The 15401-nt window shown below is 44.0% G+C and overlaps 1 protein-coding gene across 4 annotated transcripts in view; it reads right to left on the reverse strand.

The window, feature by feature from the left end:
• LOC311235855 (membrane-associated phosphatidylinositol transfer protein 2-like) overlaps nt 1-11575 on the reverse strand; it is a gene marked incomplete at its 3' end in the record, with an annotated part of 204263 nt that extends 192688 nt beyond the window's left edge. For all 4 annotated transcript variants that reach the window (XM_084323363.1, XM_084323361.1, XM_084323362.1 and 1 more), the window contains exon 1: nt 11065-11575. The remainder of the gene's footprint in view (nt 1-11064) is intronic.
• Nucleotides 11576-15401: the final 3826 nt, after the last annotated feature.

Raw genomic sequence — 15401 nt, forward strand, 5'->3', positions numbered from 1 at the left:
GTATGGTCTAAAATTTATATCACGGTATAATTTGAAGCATAGACGGTAACGGTATATATCACGGTATCAGTGTTTCTGTTAGAATAATTTTTTTTGCCTGATAGGCAGGCTATATAAATAATGACATCCTCAAGGCATGTAGATTTATAATATTTTAACTTAAAACTAGGCTACTTTTGCGTATAAAGTCATTATATTCCAAATAAAATAAGTCCCGAGTCGAGACTCCTGCTCCCATTGCAAACAGCGGGGCTGGATTTTGCTAGAAGCATATGTAGCTGCAGAGCCGCAGAGCGAATTGAATTGAATAAGAATTGAGACAAAGGTGCCACTCATCCTCAGCTTTAAGAATTGACAATTGTGTCAACAAATTGACACACAAAATGCTTAGAGACGATGGGGGTCAGAACGGCGCAAGGGTGGGGGGGCGCTGTTTGACGGGCCTGTGACCAGACCTGAAAGAGCCACTGGCTCTGCGGCTCTGCAGCTGCATGCTATTCGCAAATCCACTGCTGCACGCCTTCCTCCCGGCTCCCGCTGCTGCCGTCGTTATCATAACACTACACACATATCGTAATGTTTACAGCAAACTGTAGTTGATCACCAGGTATGTTTTATTAACGTAGAATAATTCATATAAGAAAAACGATAGGGAAATATCTTACCTTTCTCCACTGGTTAAAAATGCCAGGAACTGAAATTGAAACTTGCTGTGCGCCGTGGTGATATGTGTTTATTATGAAATGACAATTGCGTGTTGACACGCCCACTGCACGAAGCCTCCTAAATAACTTTTTCCAGTTTGCACATATCTATTATCTATGACTAATTCTATCTATTTTTAGGGGCAAATGCGATTGAAATAGTCGCGCTGTGGTTACATGACGTCATTGCTATTTTAGAGCTGCTCTACCGGTTAAACGGTATACTCAAAATCCATACCGTAGAGCAAATTAATACCGTTTATACCGTATACCGTTTATACCGTCCACCCCTAGACGACGGCTTCCGTGAGTTTTTTCAGACCCGTATGTAGGGTCCGTCATTGTCAAGTTGTCGGGGCAGAGCGTAGGAACTTAGTGTTCTGCTACGCTCGATATACGTGTAACTTGAGTCTGTTGGTCACATGGCTCAATGTTACCGTGACTTTCAAAACCATGGCTCATGTGGGAAGTCTCTCTGAGGATTCCCGTCTCCTCTCTGTGGTGAGGGTGGCGGGATGTAAGAATGAAAAAATGTTTACCCTCAGCCGCGTCACGTGGGATTCATGTCAGTCTGTGTTTCTTTCTTTTTAATAAAAAGAGGGAAGAATATGAAGCACGACAACTCCTTGTCGTTCTCCCAGGCGACTTGAAGGACCAATGTCTGGTGTCTGGTTGGACTATCCATTGATGTGTTTGGGTCTCGACGCGTACATAGTGCTGGCTCGGGGTGTTTCTGATAAGAATCACGCATGAGGTGGGCTTGCCTGTTCGAGCCCAGCGCTCCACATTTGCCTTCAGTTTATCTGGTCGTCCGTACTAATACACATTGGCCGTATTAGGGGGTGGGAAACTGATGGGTGGGGATCGGGCGTTGTGGACAGCGACTCCTACAGGTCGGTTGGTGCGCCTGCGCAGTAGAATCAGGAAGTGTCGGGGGCAGCGTGAGCCTCCCACGCGTTACTCCTCGCCACTGAGAGATCGAGCTGCGCAGGTGAAAAGATGCGACTGCTGTTACCTCAAGTACCGGAGGGGACTTGTGCTATGTATGACTTAGTCCACATTGCAGCCGGCTTGTGGGAGGCAAGAAACAGCGTTCGTGACAGGGGAGGGTTGAATTGGATGATACGAAATTGGGATGGGAGAAAAATATAGAAAATGGGAGAAAAAAAGTGGATAAAAAAAAATCACGCATGAGGCTGGTACGCCTTGGTTGCTCATTATTAAAACGGAGTTTTTATAGGGCAACTGGGATGGAGGTTCTCTCTTCCGAGCGCCTGTTACTAGGTCTCTACGAATTCTCGTTCATATCTGGGGGATGTTAACGGAAAGATCAAAACATAGGTAGAGGGGTCTCACGCCCTTGGGGTGGGCCACTGAGCGCGGTACGAATGGGACCGTCTGGGTGGCGCCCTCTTTTCATGTTTTTAGATCGACACGCGTACCTACCCCCTCTCTTGGAGTGGGGATGTCGGCGTGGTTAGGGCACGGGACTGGTTCTGGTCACGCTGGTCCAGGTCAGTTAACCTGTTGTCTGCCGGGGACGCAGATCTGCTGTTCTGGTACCCTGAGGGACTTGTGCTTTTTTCGGGGGAAAAAATGCCGGGTCGGCCCGGGTGTCACAGGGTTGGGCGTTATGGAGGCCCTTTGTTGGGTACATGTTGTACCCTGCTCTATCATGAAGGGGCTGGTTCTCCATTATTTTCGCTCCTCTCTTACGCATGGCGAAGAGGGGGCTGTTGAGGTGGTCTTATGGACCTCCTCTGGCATCCCGGTGTGCTTCCCGAGCCGCCGGGCCTGGTCCGAAGTTGTGTTTCGTCGACCCGTAGGCCTGGAATAACCCCTTTTTGAAAACTGAAACACTTGTACTGCGGTATAGCCAGTGTATACCCGCAGGTGTGTTTTGGAGTTTTTTCTTGAGGGGTTATAGGAACAACCACCGCATGTGGTACCAAGAGGGTGGTTGATTCCCTGGTGTGTTGGAGCAGAGTCAACTCCCGGGTTACCCGGTTGAGTGTGCCCCTGCACGTTCATGACGTCTGCCGATCGTGTCAGCCTTCTCTGCCTCGGCCCCTCTGGGTCGGGGTTTTTTGGTGGAGACTTTGTCATGGTGTGCAACAATGCCAGCATACGCCCCTTCCGCCGGGGGTGCTGTTTTCAATTGACCCCTTTGGCGCCCGTCTCGTCCGCAGTGCTCCAGGCTCGGGTCAAACGCCTGCTGCCTGGTTTGAGGGATCGACCCCCTCTGGGGTCGTCTCCCCGGTGCGCTGCCTGCTTCCGCTGTAGTGTAGCCTTTTGTGTGCTTTGAGTTACGGCCATGCTGACTGCCTGAGTTTGTCAGGGTCAGTGGGGGGAAGGGCCCGCTCTTGGAGGGGCCCTGTCCGAATACGCTGGCAATGTGGGGGACGGTGTCACTAAGTGACCGCCTGGTGAGGTCTTGATGCTGTGGCGTCATTGACCTCTCCGGGCCCCTTTTTCCGGGGGATCCAGTCCCTTCAGTGGGTCTGGGTCTTCCTTCGCGCTCCGCTGCTACGGCCTTGCCACGGGGTTGAGTTTGCTCTCGACCACGTGTTTTTGGGGGCGGTAATGAGGTTTGTTCCTTCCGTTCATTCCCTGGTGGCATGCGGGTTGTGCGTGTGGGTAGTCGTGGGGTCAAGCCACGGTTTGCTCACCCTGTGCGTTGAGTTGCTCGAGTTTCTCTTCGCACGGTCGGATCCGTCTCCCTCCTGTCCTCCAATAGGGGGGTATCCTCCATTAGGGAGGGTCGGGGGGGCTCGGTCCTCCCCGGTTCTGATGGTTGTGGGGGGCCTCAGTGGGGTACATTTGTCGAGCTTCAGGCTCCCGCTCAGCTCCCGTAGTGCAGATGACGCTGAGCGGCAGCCAGTATGATATAGAACGTAAGGTTATGAATATAACCAAGTTCTATGAATACTGGTGACGCTCAGCGTCGGGACGCCACTGTGGCCTTTGATCTCGCCTTGTGGTGAAAGATTGGGAAGGAGGCGAGTGTGTGGCCACACACCTGCTTATGAAGGTAGCGGATAGGGGTGTGGCCAGACGAATGTTGGTATGTAAAGGTACATTGTGGATTTTTATTCAGTGCATATGCACGAAGTGAGGTTAGTGCAGATGACGCTGAGCGTCACCAGTATTCATAGAACTTGGTTATATTCATAACCTTACGTTAATAGTTCAGAAACTACAAGTCCCACATTCCACAAGCCGCATAAACTTCCAATCACAGTAGAGTTTCCTGCGGTGATGCGGCTGGTTTCACGAGAGAAATGAAACGATAAACACAGTACGCGCTGGAACAGTCACCAAGTTATACATTCAGAATCAGACAACGCTAAAGATTCAGCCAGCCATGAAGCTCATTCATTTTTATTTTAAGCAAAAGAGAGACGAGGAGAAAGAGGAATCCGGCGAGGCAGCTAATGTTACGGAGGCGGATAACGTTAGCAAAGTCAGCACACGCACATACATGCACACTGTGGGCCAGCCAGTGACTTTGGTGGTGTGTGCTATTGCACATATGTGTGTCCCGTTCCCGTTTGCACACACACACATAGTAAGCCATCACTGGGAACGCTCAGAGGAGTTTTCCTTGTCTCTGACAAGAACAAGTTACAGCCAGGTTGAAAAAACCCTCAGCTCGGAACTAGGCAAAATCTGCATATGGCTCGCCGATAACAAACTATCATTACACATGGTCAAAACAGAGTCCATTCTCTTCGGTTCAAATAACAAACTCAGCAAGACCGACGGCTTCTCAGTTACAACTCGATTCTTGTACCGGATCTCCTCTCTGGTAAACAAGAATACCCTGAAGACTCTGGCAGGAGCACTCATTCAAGGGTACTACGACTATGCTTGCACCTCATGGTACCAAAGCACCTCAAAGGCACTAAAAACCAAATTACAAACATCTCAAAACAAACTAGTCAGACTACTGCTTGACCTGACTCCTAGAACCCACCTCACCCCTGCCCACTTTGACAACCTAGGATGGCTTAGAGTAGACGACAGAGTACAGCTACTTGCAATGGGCCTAGTCTACAAGATACACTACACGACCAAGGTACCCATGTACATGTCAAAATACTTCCCAAAGGTCAGTGAATACTACGATCACAACACCAGAGGGAGCTCCACAAATCATGCTCAACCCAGATTCGGCTCAAACAAGGGACTAAACACGTTTCGCAATTATGCCACATCAATGTGGAACGCCCTACCCAAAGCTGTAAAGGAATGTATATACACTTTTTTCTGGACACTTTTTGTATCACAAACAGTACTGTATTTGCAAATCTGGTATGTCATAAATGTATAGATGTAGCAGTACTGTCTATCTGTATGTCGTGTGTGTCATATATGTTATGATGAAATGAAAATGGGGGACCCTGATGTAAACAAGACGAAAGTCTTTCTCTGGTCTGCATCCCCTTAACAATTGTATGTATTGAGCTGTACTGTTACTGTACCCATTCTGCAATCTGTTAATAAAGTTTTCAATCAATCAAGCAATTAGTGATGCACGATATATCGGCCGATATGGCCGTTTTTTTACACATCGGTATCGGTCCGATATCAAGATAGGGCCGATATTAAAACAAAAACAAAAAAATAAAAATCTTTTTACATGTTTTGGCCTTAAATAGTTTCAAAATATCAGTCATTTCTGAAATTTCTGAATTTCACATCGGTGCATCACTACAATCAATCAATCAAGGAAAGGGGGGGCTGAGAATATCTGTGTCTATCTGTGTGTGTCTTGCTCTCTCTCCCTCTCCCTCTCTACATCTCTCTCTCCTGAACCTATTTCATTCAAAAGGAAGACATTGATGGACAGTAGCTATACGTATAAATTATAGCTCAGTTGTAGCTGTAACAGAATAATTGTATTAACTATTAATTAACTATTATAGCGTTTTAATTATAATTAATTAAATAATTGTATAAAGAATTGTCCATGTTCTGTCATCTAATAATATATTCCATTGCCTTTCCTATCTGTATCAAAGTCTAAATGTTGGTATCGTGACAAGACTACAACATACAAAAGCAGCTTGACAACCGATATCCTTTGCGTCTAGTAGGCATGGGCCAATTTGTGATTTTGGTGGTATGTGCTATTTGCACAGATGTTTAGCTCTTAGTATGCACACGCACAGTATAATATGCATGTAATAAATAGTTTGTTAATAAACTGTGTTACTTGAACAATTTTCACTGTGCTCCTAAATTTCTTTGTGTGCTCCTAAATTTTTATTTTGATTTTATTTATAAAAAGTTTATTTAGGAAAAGGTTAGCGTAGAGCCCTATATATGGAGACATTAACATTACGTTATCAAACATAGGGACGAAGACTGTAAAAAAAACAGTGTCAACAATGTTTTATAATCTTTATGTTAATTTATCATACAAATTCTGTGCCCCCGAAATACAAAAAAAAGCCCCCGAAAATCAATTAAGGGGGGCAAAAAAAGCCCTGGGTTTTTTTTTTTTTTTTTTTAACCCTAGTAGTAGTCATACTGGCCAGCAGTGTAACTAGTAATAGTAGGTATTAGTAAGGGATATGTACAGATATAAATATCTTGGTATCTACAGATATGTAAAAGGATTATGTCTATGTGGATAGATAAACGATGAGAATAAATATATATATACGGTATGCAGCATTATTGTACATGCTACCATACAGAGTTGTGGGTTATATGCAGGTGAAGTATATAGAAGGATTATATGCATATTCAGACAGATTTGGATAAATATATATATATATATATACAGTAAATAAATGTATACATGTGGTATATACAGCACTGTTGTACATGCAAGCTGCTTTAAAAATATGGGGAAAATAATCGTTCCGATTCTTTTGACAGATACTGCAATTGCGGTAAGAAATGGTGATAATAGATGGAATGGCTTCATTTTGCGTCATTATTTTAATTTCCATTGATGATATGATGCTTGCGAGGGTCTGTACCAAACAAAGATGGTTTGTCAGGTGTGTAGAATACGACGTGTAGGCCAGGTTTGTCAGGTGTGTAGAATACGACGTGTAGGCCAGGTTTGTCAGGTGTGTAGAATACAATACGATGTGTAGGCCAGGGAATCTCTGCAGCACCACAATACTTCATTTAGAATATTCAGACACATCACCTTTATAAAAAATGACTCGGCCATATTACAATTTTTATCAAATTTCTATGAATTGGTCGGCCCAATCTGCTTTCACTCATAGATATGCAGATTCTACATTATTCTGTAGCATTTTTTCCTGACCGTTGAAACGTTGTTGGGAGCTCGGCTGGTATGACCATCTGTTCAGCGTTAGAGGGAGTAATAGGTGGATTTTGGCTACGGCGTCGGTATCCAACCTGATGTAACCAACGGTAACCAACCTGGTGTAACCAACCTGATGTAACCATAACCAATGGTAACCAACCGGATGTAACCAACGGTAACCAACCTGGTGTAACCAACCTGATGTAACCATATACCAATGGTAACCAACCGGATGTAACCAACGGTAACCAACCTGGTGTAACCAACCTGATGTAACCATATACCAATGGTAACCAACCGGATGTAACCAACGGTAATCAACCTGATGTAACCAACGGTAACCAACCTGATGTAACCAACGGTAACCAGCCTGATGTAACCAACCTGATGTAACCATAACCAATGGTAACCAACCGGATGTAACCAATGGTAATCAACCTGATGGGTATACATTAACAAAATATAAGCATAGCATGTTACAGTTGGGTATTATTATACTTTTTAAGTTTACCTTTACCTTTATATGGTGTCCTTTATGTACTTTATGGCTTAGGCCTAAACCATGCCTGTCATGTTTGAAAATGTAACTTACAGGCCCATGAGCTGATTAATCAAATGGACTGCATTCATATGGCGCTTTTATCTAAAGCTCTTTGCAACTTATGCTTCACATTCACACACCGATGGCGGAGGCAGCCATGCAACGTGCCAACCTGCTCATCGGGAGCAGTTAGGAGTTAGTGTCAAGGACACTTCGACACACGGCCGGGAGGAGCCGGAATCTAACCGGGAACCTTCCGGTTACCAGATGACCGCTCTGCCTCCTGAGCCACGGTCGCCCCATTACCCTTATCGTGTTTTCTCTTTCAATGCGGTGATCCATGGGCCTGCTTTTCCATCTCTGCTACATTAGCCTGTCGGACACCTGAGTGACGCAGCTCTCGGGTTTCAACCACCTCTCCGCTGTCTTTCTAGTCTCTAACCCTTTCACAACCACACTACAGAAGGTTAACCCTAACAGTCTGTAGTGTGGTAGTGAAAGGGTTAACCTTCTGTAGTGTGGTTGTGAAAGGGTTAACCATTTGACGTGTGGCAGTGAAAGGGTTAACCTTCTGTATTGTTGCAGTGAAAGGGTTAACCTTCTGTATTGTCGTGGGGAAGGAGTTAACCCTTTGGTAGTGTGGTAGTGAAAGGGTTAATACTCTAAATACTTCCTCATGTGATAAAAAAAGAACATGTAAATGCATTATGGTCATGGCTGTCCTCGCTTGAAGAGATCGTTTTTTCCCCCCATCTCACAATTAATCTCACCCATAATCGCCACAGTATTGGCTATGTGTTAGATGTAAGCTATACACATTTTCTTTTAAAAATGAAAGCAAATGAGTGAGATCACTGTGGATCCTCGCAACAGTCAGGCGATAATGGTGGCTGACTGATCATGGAGGCATTATTTTTTTTTTTCGTAGACGCATTTTGCGGAGACGCTCTCTGATTGACCACTTCATGTGACATGTGCGCCCAATCGTGTGACGCCTGTTTCTACACCGGTTAAGCTTAGGCACTCTTTCAAAGTTGGTTAAGGTTAGAGTTTGTCTTAGAGCAGGGCGATAGAACACCAGCCCTGATTCCAAACTCTAACCTTAACCAACTTCGAAAGAGTCGCCTAAGCTTAACCAGTGATAAACTAGGCGTTAGGTAGTTTGCAGGCTGTTAGACCCGGAAATGGGCAAAAGACACAGCTCGTCACGCGATTGGGCGCACATGTCAGTGGCCAATCAGAGAGCGTCAGTCAGTGGCCAATCAGAGAGCGTCTGCGCAAAATGCGGCTACGAAAAGAAATAACGCATCATGGACTTGTAGAGGTAAATCAAAAGAAAGAAAAGAAGAAAAAGAAGACGGTAGAAGAAGAAGAACAGCAGAAAAGGAAGAGGAAGACAGAACTAGAGCAGGATGTGGCCTGTGTGACCTGTGGCTCTTGTTGCAACTGTGTCGCTTAGTTATCAAACTATTTCACCCTCTCACGTAGTAATAATAATAGGTCAGGGTACTTGATGGATATAATCAATCCATATTCACTGCAAGTCGCTTGCCCTTAAACATCAGCCATTAATTGTTGAAGAACATACAATAATAATCCAAGTCAAGCGTTTCATGGTGTATTTCCTCTTGGCACAGACAGGAACAGAGTAAGAGAATATCCTGGGGGTCAATCGGCCTCCTTTCCACAAAAAAGCATAACACTAATATCAGGGAATCCAGGTGCAACACCCTGGGTAGAAATCCGGCTCATGGCCTTTGTTATGTCACACACACACACACACACACACACACACACACACACACACACACACACACACACACACACACACACACACGTCACACACGTCACACACACACACGTCACATACCTCTCTCTCTTTCCTGACACGCACATTATGAAGCAGGAATGCCTGTTTCTGTTATCATTACTCAACAATACCTTGCAAGCATATATCAGATCTATCAGGAACCCGGTGAATAGGCTATTGTCACAGATTGTTTCAGAACCTAATAATGTGTAGTCAGACCCAGGCCTACTTTTGGGAACAGTAACACAGTACCCACTAACTCAATTCAAAAAGAAAGAATGGAATCATCAAGTCTGTTCTTGCCAACAGCCTCATCGCGCCGAGTTTGATTTAGATGGCCTGGCGTTTAAGTGCAGCAAAGTAGCCTAAAGACAATGAAATCACTGTTGAATGCAACATGTCCAGTGTGTTCTACAATGCCTACACTACAACTGTTATGCCATCTAAGGAGTGCAAGGCAAGTTTCTACATGTTGTACACACGAGACGCTAAAACACTTGGGATACAATATCCTTTAGGGATGGCAAGTCGGCCAGAACTTATCTCTGGAACCAATCTTTTCTCGTTCTCCCTTTGTCAAAACAAAGCATAATTGGAGGCCAGGTGCTCAGAATAGGAATACCGATCAGATCTCTCATCATCATCAGATCACAGGAGGACCACGCAGCCTTAAACCTCAGTATGCCCTAATGTGAACTGGTCTCAGACCAGAGCTCCTATTCTAAGACACTTCATGAACACGGTCATGATTGACGACGGAGAAGCACCCCTGCATCGGTTCCTTTCATCAGAACGGAGCACATCGTCCGGGCAGCAGCAGCCGCTTACAGCCTCCACTCAGCGCTGCCAGAGTGAGCCGCCCAGGCTTGGCAGGAGAGTGGAGCGCATCTCAGTTCTGAAGACCCACTGAATCAAACATAATTGGGGGGTGTGGTGGAAGCCAGGAGGTTAACCAACCTTTCATCTGTGGAGGAGGCAAAATGCACAAACAGCACCCTCTCACCTCCTTCAAAAATGACCACAGACCAAGCGGATTAGTGGGGGACCTGTAAAGGCTGCAAGACTATATGGTTGGAGCCTACTGGGTGGCTCTCCGATACTGTAGCTCCTGCAAACTCCCACTTCCCCATACATGTGTAGTGTAAACAATTATATTCTTCATCAATGTTATTTTAATCTGGGTTAATAATGCACTCTTGAGTATCACTCATAAAAGCTATTCAATAACTATGTTTGTGTTGTTAGCTACAGTGTAATGACACCAACAGTGCTGCAATGATCAGTGTCCTTCAATAGTTATTAGGCTACATGGGACACAAGCAGTTTTGCCAAGTAGGCCTAGTGGAATGGGGTCAAAGGCCAATGTGGCATCACAGTACACAAGGCCAGTCGACTGTACTGATCTAATGTAGCCTAGGCCAACAACATGGTCTCTCACTGAGTGATTAATGCCATGCAAACGTAAACCTGAAGAACATAAAAAGTTCAAACCAAAACGTGATTAGGACTGGCAACAATACAGCACTGTGGATAATAGGTTTCAGACTCATTACAACATAATGACACACAAAAATCAAGCATATTTTGGTCAAAAGATCAAAAGTGACCTAGAGTGAGTAAACCCAGCCTTTACATCAAGTCAGTTAGTTACCTATCAACATGCAGCATGGTAATCACAAATTGATGGCTTGCAAATGCTCATGTCATGACATACCTGGCAGGTCGTGCATGCACCGTGGGTTGAGGCGATAGCGAAAGACTCCACCACTCACCAAAAACCAAAGTTCATCGGCAGTTCTCTGTGTTTTGAGTCACTGGCGCCTGTAGCTTCTTTTATGAGGGCTGCCGTGGGTCAAAAACAAACGGCAATCAATGCGAGCCGAAAATTGAGCCATTTCTATTGTTTTATCCACAGTCAATTGTCAATTTCCTTTACGTCGCCCTTCGGTAAAGGAAGGACTGCGTGTAGGACAGATCTGTGGAGAATCATCGTCAGCCGGTTAGATCATGTACACAAACATCGCTGCTCTTGTTTACAAAATGAAACTACAGCATGGATCATGGTAGCATTTAGGAACCAGGCGGTTGGGTTTCCTCAATCGAGGAATGGCCAAAGTAGACTGGAAAATGTCCTTGGATTTCCAACCGGTACACGCGTTACTTGGTCGCATAGACGCCCCCGGGGAGTATGATACCAATCGTCCAGTCCTTTCCACCTATAATCCAGTTTAGCAAAAATATGGATGAAGACTACTCTCTTACGTCTTCACCACTGCAAGTCGTCAGTGGCCACTGTCCACTGTCCGCCAGCCAGCCAGCCAGCCAGCAGCTCCTCGCTCTCACGTCCAAATAGAATGCGCCCCCTGTCGGCGATAATATAATATTTCATTTCATTTTTTTTGTTCCGTTCATAATGCACAGCTAAAAAAAATAAAAAATAAAAGCCCAACAGCATAATTTCATAATAAAAAAAACACCTCTCAATTTGCTCCCCATTCCATTAGCGAAAAGGAGCAGGACTAATCGAATCTTTTGCCTGCCCCTTACTCAACAAATAAACAATATTGGTCTGTCAATTACGAATATTTAACAAGCAATGCTTACAATAACATGAGAACAAAATAAAAATATAATAATAATAACAATAAAGTCATAGGGAAAGCTATTACCCTCAACTTCATACAGTCGAAATGTTCTTTCTTTATACATTTTCTTGAACTGAAAGACATTTGTACAACTATTTAAATCATTGTGTAGATGATTCTATGGTTTTTTTTACGCCACATACTGAAACACATGGCACACAGGGTCCGTGTACGTTTTGATAGTTCGTTGATAGTTCGTTTTTCGTTTTTGATGAAGAATGGAGAACGGAACCACGTGACAAGTACATTTTTCAATGTAAAAGCCATTCACGATCTAACGTTAACGAATATGTATAACGTTATGAATAAATACACATGCATACAGATCTATACCAGGGTAACGTTATATACATACATTTTTTGTTTTGTGCATTTCATTTAGACATGATATTGTGTGAAGTAATAGCCTAATAATATGGAAATAGCTGTGGTCTGTCCCAAATAGGGTGACCAGGTGTCCCCCTTTTGGTTGTACTGTCCCACCATTTGAGACCGCGTCCCACATATTGAGAGGATGTCCCTCTTTTTGAAGCAAAAAAAAAAAATCGAACACAAGACATTCCTAAAGTTTGAATATTTAAAACAGATGTTAGGTGGTAACAAGCCGGCTGCCAGTGCCAAGATGAATGTGGAGAGATATAATTCTGTATTTAATTTGTATTTATTTAGATTTAACCTTTATCTATTCGGTGAAGACGAGTTATTATAATAAAAAAAATTACATTATCTATCTGTCCCACTTTGTCCCACCAAAATCTTACTGTTGTCCTGCTTTTGGACTTTTTGTATCTGGTCACCCTAGTCCCAAATAGTGTTAACGTCTAAACGCACGTTATACAGATATGCTAGTTCAGTGCAGTGGTCGGCAATAGGCGGCTCGCAGGCCGAAATAGGTCCGCCAGCAATAATATCTGCCGGTCAGATTATTTTGAGAATATGATTTGTGATGAAGACTCGCTTTATTGTATCGGAATCGGGAGACTTAGGTAAAGTTAGAAAGATATTCACACATTCGAATTTCCGCGGTCAATAATTCTTAAGCGAAATGTTTTTAAAACACAAAGGACACCTCAGGACACTAAATGTCATGTATGTTGTGTATGTCATAAATGTCTATATGAATTGAAAATGGGGGACCCTGATGGAAACAAGACTAACGTCTTTCTCTGCATCCCCTTAACAATTGTATGTATTGAGCCGTACTGTATTGTACCCATTCTGCAATCTGTTAAATAAAGTTTTCATTCATTCATCCATTCAAGATATAAATGTTTTTTTCCAATACAAAATCCCCAGAGTTATGAAAAAGCATTTTTTCAAATCTAAGTGTTGTAGTATAACCAATAGGATACCATTGATGATGTGTGCAGTGATTTTGGTGACACTATACACTGTATGACAGTGAAGTTACTTGCGCACTTGCCCCAAGGCCAACTGAATGAATGAATGAATGAACGAAAACTTTATTTAACAGATTGCAGAATGGGTACAATACAGTACGGCTCAATACATACAATTGTTAAGGGGATGCAGACCTGAGAAGGACGTTAGTCTCAGTTACAGTGGGTGACAATATTGTCACAAGGAAAGACGAAATTACCTACCTGGGTTCCATCCTAGAGGCAAATCTTTCCTGTGACAAAATGGCATCCAATGTAATAAAAAAAAGTCAACCAACGAACTAGATTCTTGTACCGGATCTCCTCTCTGGTAAACAAGAATACCCTGAAGACTCTGGCAGGAGCACTCATTCAAGGGTACTATGACTATGCGTGCACCTCATGGTACCAAAGCACCTCAAAGGCGCTTAAAACAAAATTACAAACATCACAAAACAAACTGGTCAGACTACTACTTGACCTGAACCCCAGAACCCACCTCACCCCTGCCCACTTTGACAACCTAGGATGGCTTAGAGTAGACGACAGAGTACAGCAACTTGCAATGGGCCTGGTCTTCAAGATACACTATACGACCGGGGTGCCCATGTACATGTCAAAATACTTCCCAAAGGTCAGTGAATACCACAACCACTACACCAGAGGAAGCTCAACAAATCATGTTAAACCCAGATTCGGCTCAAACAAGGGACTAAACACGTTTCGCAATTATGCCACAACAATGTGGAACGCCCTACCCAAAGCTGTAAAGGAATGTGAATCCCTGCCCACATTCAAAACCGCTCTTAAAGAGCACCTACGGGAGGCTGCAATTCGAAACTGGCCACCGTAAATGCCCAAAACCCCCACCACCTCCTAATAGACAGTCTCCTCCCCACCGCATGTATATATTCCCTCCCCGCCGTATGTATATTTCCCTCCCACCCACCCACCCCCTCCTAATGTACAGTCCCCTCCCCATCATATGTATATACTCTGTCAGGATCTAGGGGTAACAGTACTGTATATTTGAATACCGCTTATGTCACAAATGTATCAGTACTAAATACCTATATGACCCTATGCCATAAATGTCATGTATGTTGTGTATGTCATAAATGTCTATATGAAATGAAAATGGGGGACCCTGATGGAAACAAGACAAACGTCTTTCTCAGGTCTGCATCCCCTTAACAATTGTATGTATTGAGCCGTACTGTATTGTACCCATTCTGCAATCTGTTAAATAAAGTTTTCATTCATTCATTCATTCATTGTTTCCATCAGGGTCCCCCATTTTCAATTCATATAGACATTTATGACATACACAACATACATGACATTTATGGCATAGGGACATATAGGTATTTAGTACTGATACATTTGTGACATAAACGGTATTCAAATATACAGTACTGATTGCATCCAGCTCACTGATAAGCTATCAAAACCAATTGCTTTTAGCTTGTCCATTAGAATGGAGTGATTGACAGTGTCGAAGGCCTTTTGTAGGTCCAGCATGACCATGCCGCAGTATTTGCCCGCATCCACCTCTTGTTTGATGTGGTCGTTCAAATAGAGGAGGCATGTGTCAGTGGAGTGGGACGTTCTGAAGCCAGATTGGAATTCGTAGATTAGATTTTTTTCTGCCAGGTACTTTTCGACCTGTTCGTAGACTATTTTCTCCATGACTTTCGAGGTGGAGGTAAGAATAGAAACAGGGCGGTAGTTGCCTGGGTCTAATTTGCTGCCCTTTTTGTGCAGAGGGGTCACTCTCGCAATTTTGAAGTCCTTGGGGACGTGCCCCTGTTTTATAGAGAGGTTTATTATGTGTGTGATGACTGGGGTGATGGCGGCTGCTGCGTCTCTGAGGAATTTGGAGGGGATGTTGTCATGGCCAGTGGCCTTGTTAGGTTGGAGGGCGCTCAATTTTTTGAGTACCTCATCGGTTGTTACCATTTCAAGTTTGAAGTCGTCTTTGTGGACCCCTAGGTTTTTGTAGTATGCTACTATGTGTTCTACCCCAT

Source organism: Notolepis coatsorum, assembly GCF_963971535.1.
Source record: "Notolepis coatsorum genome assembly, chromosome: 10".
Lineage (NCBI taxonomy): Eukaryota > Metazoa > Chordata > Actinopteri > Aulopiformes > Paralepididae > Notolepis > Notolepis coatsorum.